Source organism: Haliotis rubra, unplaced genomic scaffold (genome assembly GCF_003918875.1).
Source record: "Haliotis rubra isolate DU_JTF1 unplaced genomic scaffold, ASM391887v1 Scf1463, whole genome shotgun sequence".
NCBI lineage: Eukaryota > Metazoa > Mollusca > Gastropoda > Lepetellida > Haliotidae > Haliotis > Haliotis rubra.
In genome coordinates, this window is record NW_025765407.1 from 1 (window position 1) to 9,845 (window position 9,845).

Consider the following 9,845-nt stretch of genomic DNA (forward strand, 5'->3'; position numbering starts at 1 on the left):
CCCTAAGAACTTTTCTGTATTCACCTCAAGACTCCATTTTAAATGACTGTTATGTGACAATTCTACATGCATAGAAAATGCCACACTATGTATTCCAAATATTCAGAAACTATACTTCGCTGATGGTGTTTATATTAACAAATGTATGGTACCCAATGTTTCAAATAGATTCTGGAGGGAGGTTGTGGAGGCATGGTCTGACTATCTAACAATTTGTTATCAGAATGAAATTAATAATACAGAGGTCCTAAATCAATCACTTTGGCACAATAACAATATTTTGATTGGTGGCAAAGCAGTATATCACAGGAACTTGGAAGAAAAGGGAATAACATTCTTGAGAAATATAGTAAATGTGGACGGTAACAAACTGTCTTTGGAAGAACTGAATTATATAAATATGATATAGAAGTTGATTTTCTTACATACCAAGGACTTAAAAGAGCAATCATTGGATATATTAAAAAGAGGAATTTCACCGTTAAATATGTGGAGAACATACTTGCCTACCCTATTTTACCTTTTTTTATCTACAAAATAGTTAGTGGCAAACATTTCTATAAAACACTATGTCAATTTATTTTAATAAAACAAATGGCCAATTAAAATGGGAAACAAATATTGAATAAAGACTGCCAACAGAAGGAATGGAAAATATTAATTTGATGGCTAATCGATGTACTCAAAGCGTCGATCTAAAATGGTTTCAGTATAAGATAACTAAGAATATTTTGACAACTAATAATCACTTGCATAAGATTGGTTACATTGATTCACCTATGTGTTCGTTTGTGCCTGGGAGTGTTATGCATTTATTATGCGACTGTACACATTCAAGCAAAGTGTGGAAAGAGATGGCTAAATGGTTAGAAAGGTTGGCTGAAGGATACATTGACTAAACACCAGAAAGTATTATTTTTGGTTTTAAGGGGAGAAATAATAATCCACTTAATGTCATTTGTCTCATGGTGAATCAAAATATTTACAATATGAGCAGAAAAGGGAGAAAACCTAATTTTAAAAGCATCCAAAAAGAAAAATATTAAGTTACTTTCAAGCGTGTAAATTTATCGCCTTTACAAACAACAATCAGTGCAAATTTTTTTACATTTTGGACCTCTTTCCACACGCTCTTTTTAGACTTGTAGATCAATACTTAATTGTAAACTTTAAAGAGTACACTTTAATGTAAATATGATTTATGCCTTTCAGGTGATTAGAAACAGTCAAACATGCAGTACACGTTTTCACACACTGTACTATGTATACTTATGTACATGTAAACATCTGTTGAGATATAATGGGTAATGTTAAATGACTTATACCTTGCATGTTACCAGATGCAGTCAGACATACACAAGTTGTAATTCATATACAATACGAAACAACATTATGTACCGATGCCTACCTATGTATTATGTAGTTATGCCCACTCATCTATATGTAATATCTGCAAATAAAGAATGATCAATGTAACACCATCTAATTAAGGCCCTATCCCAAACCTGTAGATACTATCTTATGTATGCCTTGTATATGTGAACATCTATTCATAATTATACTATCATGTAAACATGTACTGGGAAATAAAAATGTTAAATTAAAAAAATAGATTTTTATCTGTCTGTCTGTCTTTCTTGAAATGTCCTCTTTTCCCAGTGGTTGATGTTGGTATGTAGAATCTTGGTTTGTTGCCAGGTAATATGGTGGTCGGGATTTTTGATGGGGCGTTCCGAAAAGGCAAATTTCATGTCAGATTTTCTACATAGGTCGTATGTTCTTTTATCCTGGTGGATATGGGGCGTAATGTATTTGTCTTAGATTGTTATACCGCCAATTTGTGGATATCTTAGACTGTTATACCGCCATTGGTGGATATGGCGCTCGTCACGCTGTTATACCGCCATGGCTCGTCACGCCGAAGACCCGGGTTCGAATCCCTACATGGGTACAATGTGTGAAGCCCATTTCTGGTGTCCCCCGCCGTGATGTTGCTGGAATATTGCTAAAAGCGGCGTAAAACCAAACTCAGTCAGTCAGTCAGTCAGTTATACCGCCAATCTCATTGGTGGATATGGGGCGTGATGTATTTGTCTTAGATTGTTATACCGCCAATCTCATTGGCTAATTAAACGAAATCATCACCATCACCATCATGATCACTGACTCAGCATTCACCTGATGAATGGGGAATAGTTAGCTGTGAAACGTCGTATAAAGAATAAAAAAAAGTTGTTATCCATAGATGTGTGTCATGTATTCATGTTCGTCCAACTTCTGAATGCCTTTAATAAACTTAATACGGTGAAAGTGAGATAGGGTGGGCACGAATTTGTATAGAATATCCTCAACAATATTTATGATTCCTGTTTTTTTCAGTACGTTCTTCCGCGAATATTTTATGTCATCGTTAAACAAAGCACGTGAACGTACTGCGAAAGTAGATTGCGTCAGGGGCTGGTGATAAACCGACGTCGATGAGAACGTCATACAAACTGCAGACGTCGCCATCATGTCTGAGATACACGCAGTCTTGTTGGCGACAAAGACGTGCACACTGGCGAACATCAGATATGCTTGTGTAGATTTTGGATGGTATTTCTGTGACTTCTCTTTTGTCCAGACTTTCCATCCTGTAATAATACGTTCTTCCGCAAATACATCTTTGAAAAATGGTGACCAAGAACCAGCCCACAATCACAGCGGTTGACGTGGCGTCCATGTTCCTGGAAGGCGATTGCTTCTGTGCTCCGTTTGCGTCACTGACAGTAATGATGTAGCTCAACTGTGAAGCTCACCTTGCAAACCCCGAATGCCTATGTCCTAAGTTAAAATCAAGTTCATATTGGATATTCTCTTGTATTAGGATGGTGATTGGTATCGAGGGGCATAGGAGAAATGGATTACCTCTGTTTCATAAGTGACTGCTGGACACGTTTCATGACAGATAACAGGAAAGTATGTGAAGGGCAAGTGAGTTAAACGGTGGAATGTCGTACGATCTCCTTCTGAAGTGTTTGCCATTCAGAGAAGAGCAGTGTTAAATAATGTATGTACAATTATAGATCCAAATCCGTCCAACCACTTGGCGTGTTTTTTCGAAACTCTGATCAACTGCAGGAAACGATGTTGAGAGACGTATATGGGTATTCGGATAGGATCTATATAAAGAACTCTAAATATGTTGCAGTGGTTTCCAGAGCATATCGTACAGACAACTACGACTATACCTAAGGTCAAGCTGGAAGCATCATTGTTAGCCTTCTTTACACTGAAGAAAAATCATCTCAGGCAAATCTGAGGATTTTGTGATGGATTTTGATTGATCTGGAAGCCTGCTCATGTTATATATCTTAGTCGTGCCTCTCTCAGTTCACACAGCCTTTAATCACAACAAACATGGCCTTGACTTTGCAACGAGATACCTTTATGTGTAAGGCTAATTATATAATAATTCAACTTGATTTTATGGTAAATTATGAAACATAAATATATCACTATTTGTGCACAGGCCGTAATTCATAAATGCATCCTATTAAAACTACGCACGCATACATGTTGATGAAGTAAGTTGATGGGAACTCCAGTCTTGTTGGTGAGTATTTATCAGACAATCCATTATGTTGATCACTTGGACTCACTGTACTCATTATACATCATGTACTTATCGAGAACAAAGAGATAGTTTTAGTACCAACTTTCAACCAAATCAACCAACTGGCCGCTTACCACATATGAACTGACACAAATGGAAACAGTTGGTAGTTATGACAAAATATTGCTGTAGAAATTTAAAAACAAACTACCTGTATTCAACAAAAATTACATTTTGTTGTTTCATTACTGCAACAAGTATCCAACTGTACGAAAACATTTTACATCAGGAGTCACGAGTGTTAAAGGTGCGACCTGCGTGTTACATATAACTTAGTCGTACTTTCTCTTTTCTAACCTCGGTATACTGCGTAACTATACTCGGCGTCATTAATGAAGGGTCAAGCTATTGCTAACAGTGTTTCTTAAAAGTTGTAAAATCTTCGTTTTGTTTGAAATATATACAACTGAAGGTTTTACAAACTTTCCTAACAGTATGGAAAAACACATAAGGTCGTTGAAATGTCATTATTACGTTCTTTAAGGTCCGATACATTCTGTTACAAACTGCACATTTTTAATTCAAATTGTCAATATTGAAATCCACCTGCCACTTAATATCAATGATTTGCACGTGCAAGTCGCTCTATCCATGGAAAGTGGAGGACAATACACATGCATTGCTGCTTTTTCACCATCGTTCACTGTTCAGTTACCTGTTACCTGTTACCAGCTTAGAATGGGACGTTTTGGGGCACTTGCTGAAAGGGTCGCCATGGGTCCGTGGAATATGCACGTCGACCAGGTCGCCCCAGAGTCACAACAGTCCGAAATAATCGGCACATGATTAACTGCATTACTTAACAGATTCCGTAACGCAGCAGATCTTTAGACAACACACTTTAATGTTAACAATGTAAGGATATCCATGAGCACCGTTCGGCGACTTTTAAGGGCAGCCGGACTCCGCTGTTGGCGACCTGCAGTTGGAGATCGTCCATCCCTAACACCGCGTCACAGGCAAGCGCGTTTGAATAGACATGATGGCCGCTGGAATCAACGTCAGTGGTCTCGTGTGCTCTTCACAAATAGAAGCAGATTCAGTTTGTCCTTCCATGATGGTCGGCAGGGGATTTATCGTCGAAATAGACAGCGAATCACAGATGCAATTGTGGCCACGCATAACCGATTTGGCGGGGAATCGGTCATGGTTTGGGCAGGGATAACGCCTACTGGACGTACTCCACTGCATGTTGTCGACGGTAATCGTACCGGACAGCATTATCGGGACGAGATTCTGGCTCCTATAACAGTACCATTCCCGCAAGCTGTGCATGCAAAATGATATTGGACCGCTCAACCTTAACGACTTGCCACTATCAGTTCTGTTGTCAAGTGACGTCATAGTGGGTGCCTGGGCTTACGGTTCATTCGACATTGGCTTTGGACTGGCAGATATTCTGGGTCAAACAAGTCAAAGCAACCCGAATTTCCGCTTTAAATAGCGGTAATATTGGCTTTCTTGTTGGTGCTAACTTTAACAATTACACTATTAAGGTTGTTGTTGGACCAAAACCGAACACTGGCATACTTTGACATGTTGCAGGCTATGGTCTTGTCAAAGGCCAAGGTAGAAATAGCGTCACTTTCTGTTGTGACGTCACTTGAATTGTTCGATGACGTAATTGCATTCGGGCAGTCAACCCCGTCAGAAGTTTGTTCACTGTTTCCTTTTTCTTTTCAACACAAATTCCATGTATTTTAGTTAATAATAACGGTAATGCTATTTTTGAGAGGCATTATCATTTGCAGAAGCCCTCAGTCTTTTTCAACTGCCCTCTCCTTCGTCGGGCAGTTAATGGAACAACTCGGACTTCTGCAAAATGATAATGCCCCAAAATATAGCATTATCCTTATAATACTAACTTTTACAATGGTCAGCATTGAGAAGTACCCAACTTATCAGATTTGTATATTAAAAATTTCTTTGCCACTGTGCGTTGAAACTAGATAAATTAAAAAAAGACACGAGAATTAATAATTGTGAAAACATTCAAAATGATCCTCCCTAATCTGTTATTGCTTCAGGAAGTTTTTAATTCAGCGATATTAACATCATTTCACAGCCTTTATTAGAAGGTTTTGCTTTTAAATCCCACCTTTATTTATTTTATGATACCTGGACGTTCAGTAGGGTCGTTAAAAAATTGAAGTATTGTGTCACAAAGCATTCGCTAAATAATCCCTAAAAGGCGTTCGTTAGATTTTCCGTAACTGAGCGTAACTCGAAATATGGACAGTGGCAAGGTTAAAGGCAATGGGATTCCCCTAGCTCCTAGCAACCAACCATCTCCCACCAAGCCTTGTTCAAATGAATGCTTCAGGTTGCACACATTCCAAATATGAGTGATTGAGTGAGTTTAGTTTTACGCTGCACTCAGCAATATGCCAGCTATATGGCGGCGGTCTGTAAATAATCGACTCTGGACCAGACAATACAGTGGTCAACAGCATGAGCATCGATCTGCGTAATTGGGAACCGATGACATGTGTCAAACCAAGTCAGCGAGCCTGATCACCCGATCCCGTTAGTCCCTCTTACGACAAGCATCCAAATATGAGAATCGTGAGTGTAGCCAGGCCATTGTGCAAATTAGTTTGTGATTTGCAGTTGAGGCCCCATTCACAATGTGAATATGTATGCCATGGTATCCTTTCCTAGACACAAACAAATGTTCATCTTTTGTTGGCGCTTTGATTGGGATTATGGAACCGTCTATAGATCCAAGCACATTGGTAAAGTTAGCTATCTGGTTAAAAGCAGCTTTCATTTTCTGTTTTAAACTTGTGTTTTGGGAAAATTAAAATACTCATTGGCATGTTTGCACAATGATGTTGAGACTACGTGGACACATCTTGATGCTGCCAGTTTTGACAAACCTTGTACATCTGCACAGACGGACAAGAAACTCCCAGTTGCATAACGAAGCGCTGTCACCACTCGTAGTGAAAGAGTTTAGCTTTACGCCGCACCCGTAGTGATACACTTTGACCGACATGTAGGACGTGCAATATCATCTCTTATTAAATTACACAATCAAAAAATCTGTGGTCTGTTGAGTCTGAATCCTGCTTGCATTTCACCATCAGTGAGTGACTTTCGTTGAACGCCGCTTTTAGCAATATTGCAGCACTATCACGGCGGGGAACACCAGAAATGGGCTTCACTCATCGTTCCCATGTGGGGAATCGAACCCGGTCTTCAGCGTGACAAGTGAACGCTTTAACCACTAAGGACTACCCCACCGGCCCACATTCAAAGTATCTAACGGGGGTATTTCTGTAGCGGAACACACGGTTGACATTATGGATTCTTCTGTTTGTTCCCATTTCTCACGTAGAGATCAATTGCCATTTTAATACGTTCATGTGGATTACGACTAGACTGCAAATGGTTGGTCAGAGTACACCTTAAACACAGTGGCCAACTTGCCTTTTAAAGATTGTCCTAACTTTAAGGATTGCTTCGAGTTACGAGTTTACATAACGGTAAAATAATGCATGCTTAACCATTATCCTTGACAAATTAACGACTGCTTCGAGTTACGAGCCCCTGAACACCATGCCAGGTGTGAAGGTTTCAGTTTTCTGTCAATCCATTTTTTTATTATGCAAGCATATTTTTCCGGCAACCTGTTTGGTCTAGAGGCGGTCACGTAACCGTCGACAGTATAGGGTAATGCTATTTTGAGGGCATTATCATTTTGCAGAAGCCCGAGGTCTTCCATTAACTGCCCGACGAAGGAGGGCAGTTGAAAAAGACCGACGGCTTCTGCAAATGATAATGCCCTCAAAAATAGCATTACCGTTATTATTGCTAAAACACATGGAATTTGTTTTGAAAAGAAAAAGGAAACAATGAAGGAATTTGACTGCAAGTTTATCCAAATCAACTTCTGACGGGGTTGACTGCCCGAATGCAAGTACGTCATCGAACAATTCAAGTGACGTCACAACAGAAAGTGACGCTATTTCTACCTTGGCCTTTGACAAGACCATAGCCTGCAACATGTCAAAGTATGCCAGTGTTCGGTTTTGGTCCATCAACAGTCTTAATAGTGCAATTGTTAAGGTTAGCACCAACAAGAAAGCCAATATTACCGCTATTTAAAGCGGGAATTTGGGTTCCTTTGACTTGTTTGACCCAGAATATCTGCCAGGTACTGACCTCATCACCAGTCTAAAATTGTATAACATTATTGCACTTTACGTTACACGGGCTATATCACAGGCTCATGCTTTCATGCATGCATGTTATCTTATGTATGGCAGTCAAAATCCAAGCCAGTAACAACACTAAGAGGGATATCATTAAAATGTTGTATATTTATTTAATGACAAAACATATCATTCCATTTGTGCAAATGTTGGAACTTTGATGTTCATACAATGCCATGTTTATTCACTAATTCATCAGAAACAACACTGCACATGTTATGACAACAGTCAGTCCAAGTTACAACATCTCTGGCAATCGTTTTTGTTGGAGTAGGTGTATTTGTTGACATGCATTACACTGTTTCCTCCTAAACACACCATACAGTAACTCCATGTGGACACTTATGTTGTGTGTGTAACACAGATCCATGTGGAAATTTTGTGCTGTGTGTAATAGATTTGTGTGTGTAACACAGATCCCACGTGGAAACTTGTGCTGTACGTGTAACAGATCCCTATGGAAACTTGTGTTGTGTGTGTAACACAGATCCATGTGGAAACTTGTGTTGTGTGTGTAACACAGATCCATGTGGAAACTTGTGTTGTGTGTGTAACACAGATCCATGTGGAAACTTTGTGTTGTGTGTGTAACACAGATCCATGTGGAAACTTGTGTTGTGTGTGTAACAGATCCATATGGAAACTTGTGTTGTGTGTGTAAACACAGATCCATGTGGAAACTTGTGTTGTGTGTGTAAAACAGATCCATGTGGAAACTTTGTGTTGTGTGTGTAACACAGATCCATGTGGAAATTTAGTGTTGTGTTTGTAACACAGATCCATGTGGAAACTTTGTGTTGTGTGTGTGGAACACAGATCCACATGGGCACTTGTGTTGTGTGTGTAACAGATCCATGTGGAAACTTGTGTTGTGTGTGTAACAGATCTATGTGGAAAATTGTCTTGTGTGTGTAACACAGACCAATGTGGAAAGTTGTGTTGTTTGCGTAACAGATCCATGTGGAAACTTGTTGTGTGTGTAACAGATCCATGTGGAAAACTGTGTTGTGGTGTGTAACACAGTTCCACATGGGCACTTGTGTTGAGTGTGTAACACAGATCCATGTGGAAACTTGTGTTGTGTGTGTAACACAGATCCATGTGGAAACTTGTTGTGTGTGTAACAGATCCATGTGGAAAACTGTGTTGTGTGTGTAACACAGATCCACATGGGCACTTGTGTTGTGTGTGTAACACAGATCCATGTGGAAACTTGTGTTGTGTGTGTGTAGCAGATCCATATGGAAACTTGTGTTGTGTGTGTAACACAGATCCATACTGGAAACTTGTGTTGTGTGTGTAACACAGATCCATATGGAAACTTGTGTTGTGTGTGTATAACAGATCCATATGGAAACTTGTGTTGTGTGTGTAACACAGATCCATGTGGAAACTTGTGTTGTGTGTGTAACAGATCCATATGGAAACTTGTGTTGTGTGTGTAACACAGATCCATGTGGAAACTTGTTGTGTGTGTAACACAGATCCATGTGGAAACTTGTGTTGTGTGTGTAACACAGATCCATACTGAAACTTGTGTTGTGTGTGTAACACAGATGCATGTGGAAACTTGTGTTGTGTGTGTAACAGATCCATATGGAAACTTGTTGTGTGTGTGTGTAACACAGATCCATGTGGAAACTTGTTGTGTGTGTAACACAGATCCATGTGGAAACTTGTGTTGTGTGTGTAACACAGATCCATATGGAAACTTGTGTTGTGTGTGTGTAACACAGATGCATGTGGAAACTTTGTGTGTGTGTGTAACAGATCCATATGGAAACTTGTGTTGTGTGTGTAACAGATCCATGTGGAAACTTGTGTTGTGTGTGTAACACAGATCCATGTGGAAACTTGTGTTGTGTGTGTAACACAGATCCATGTGGAAACTTGTGTTTGTGTGTGTAACACAGATCCATGTGGAAACTTGTGTTGTGTGTGTAACACAGATCCATATGGAAACTTGTGTTGTG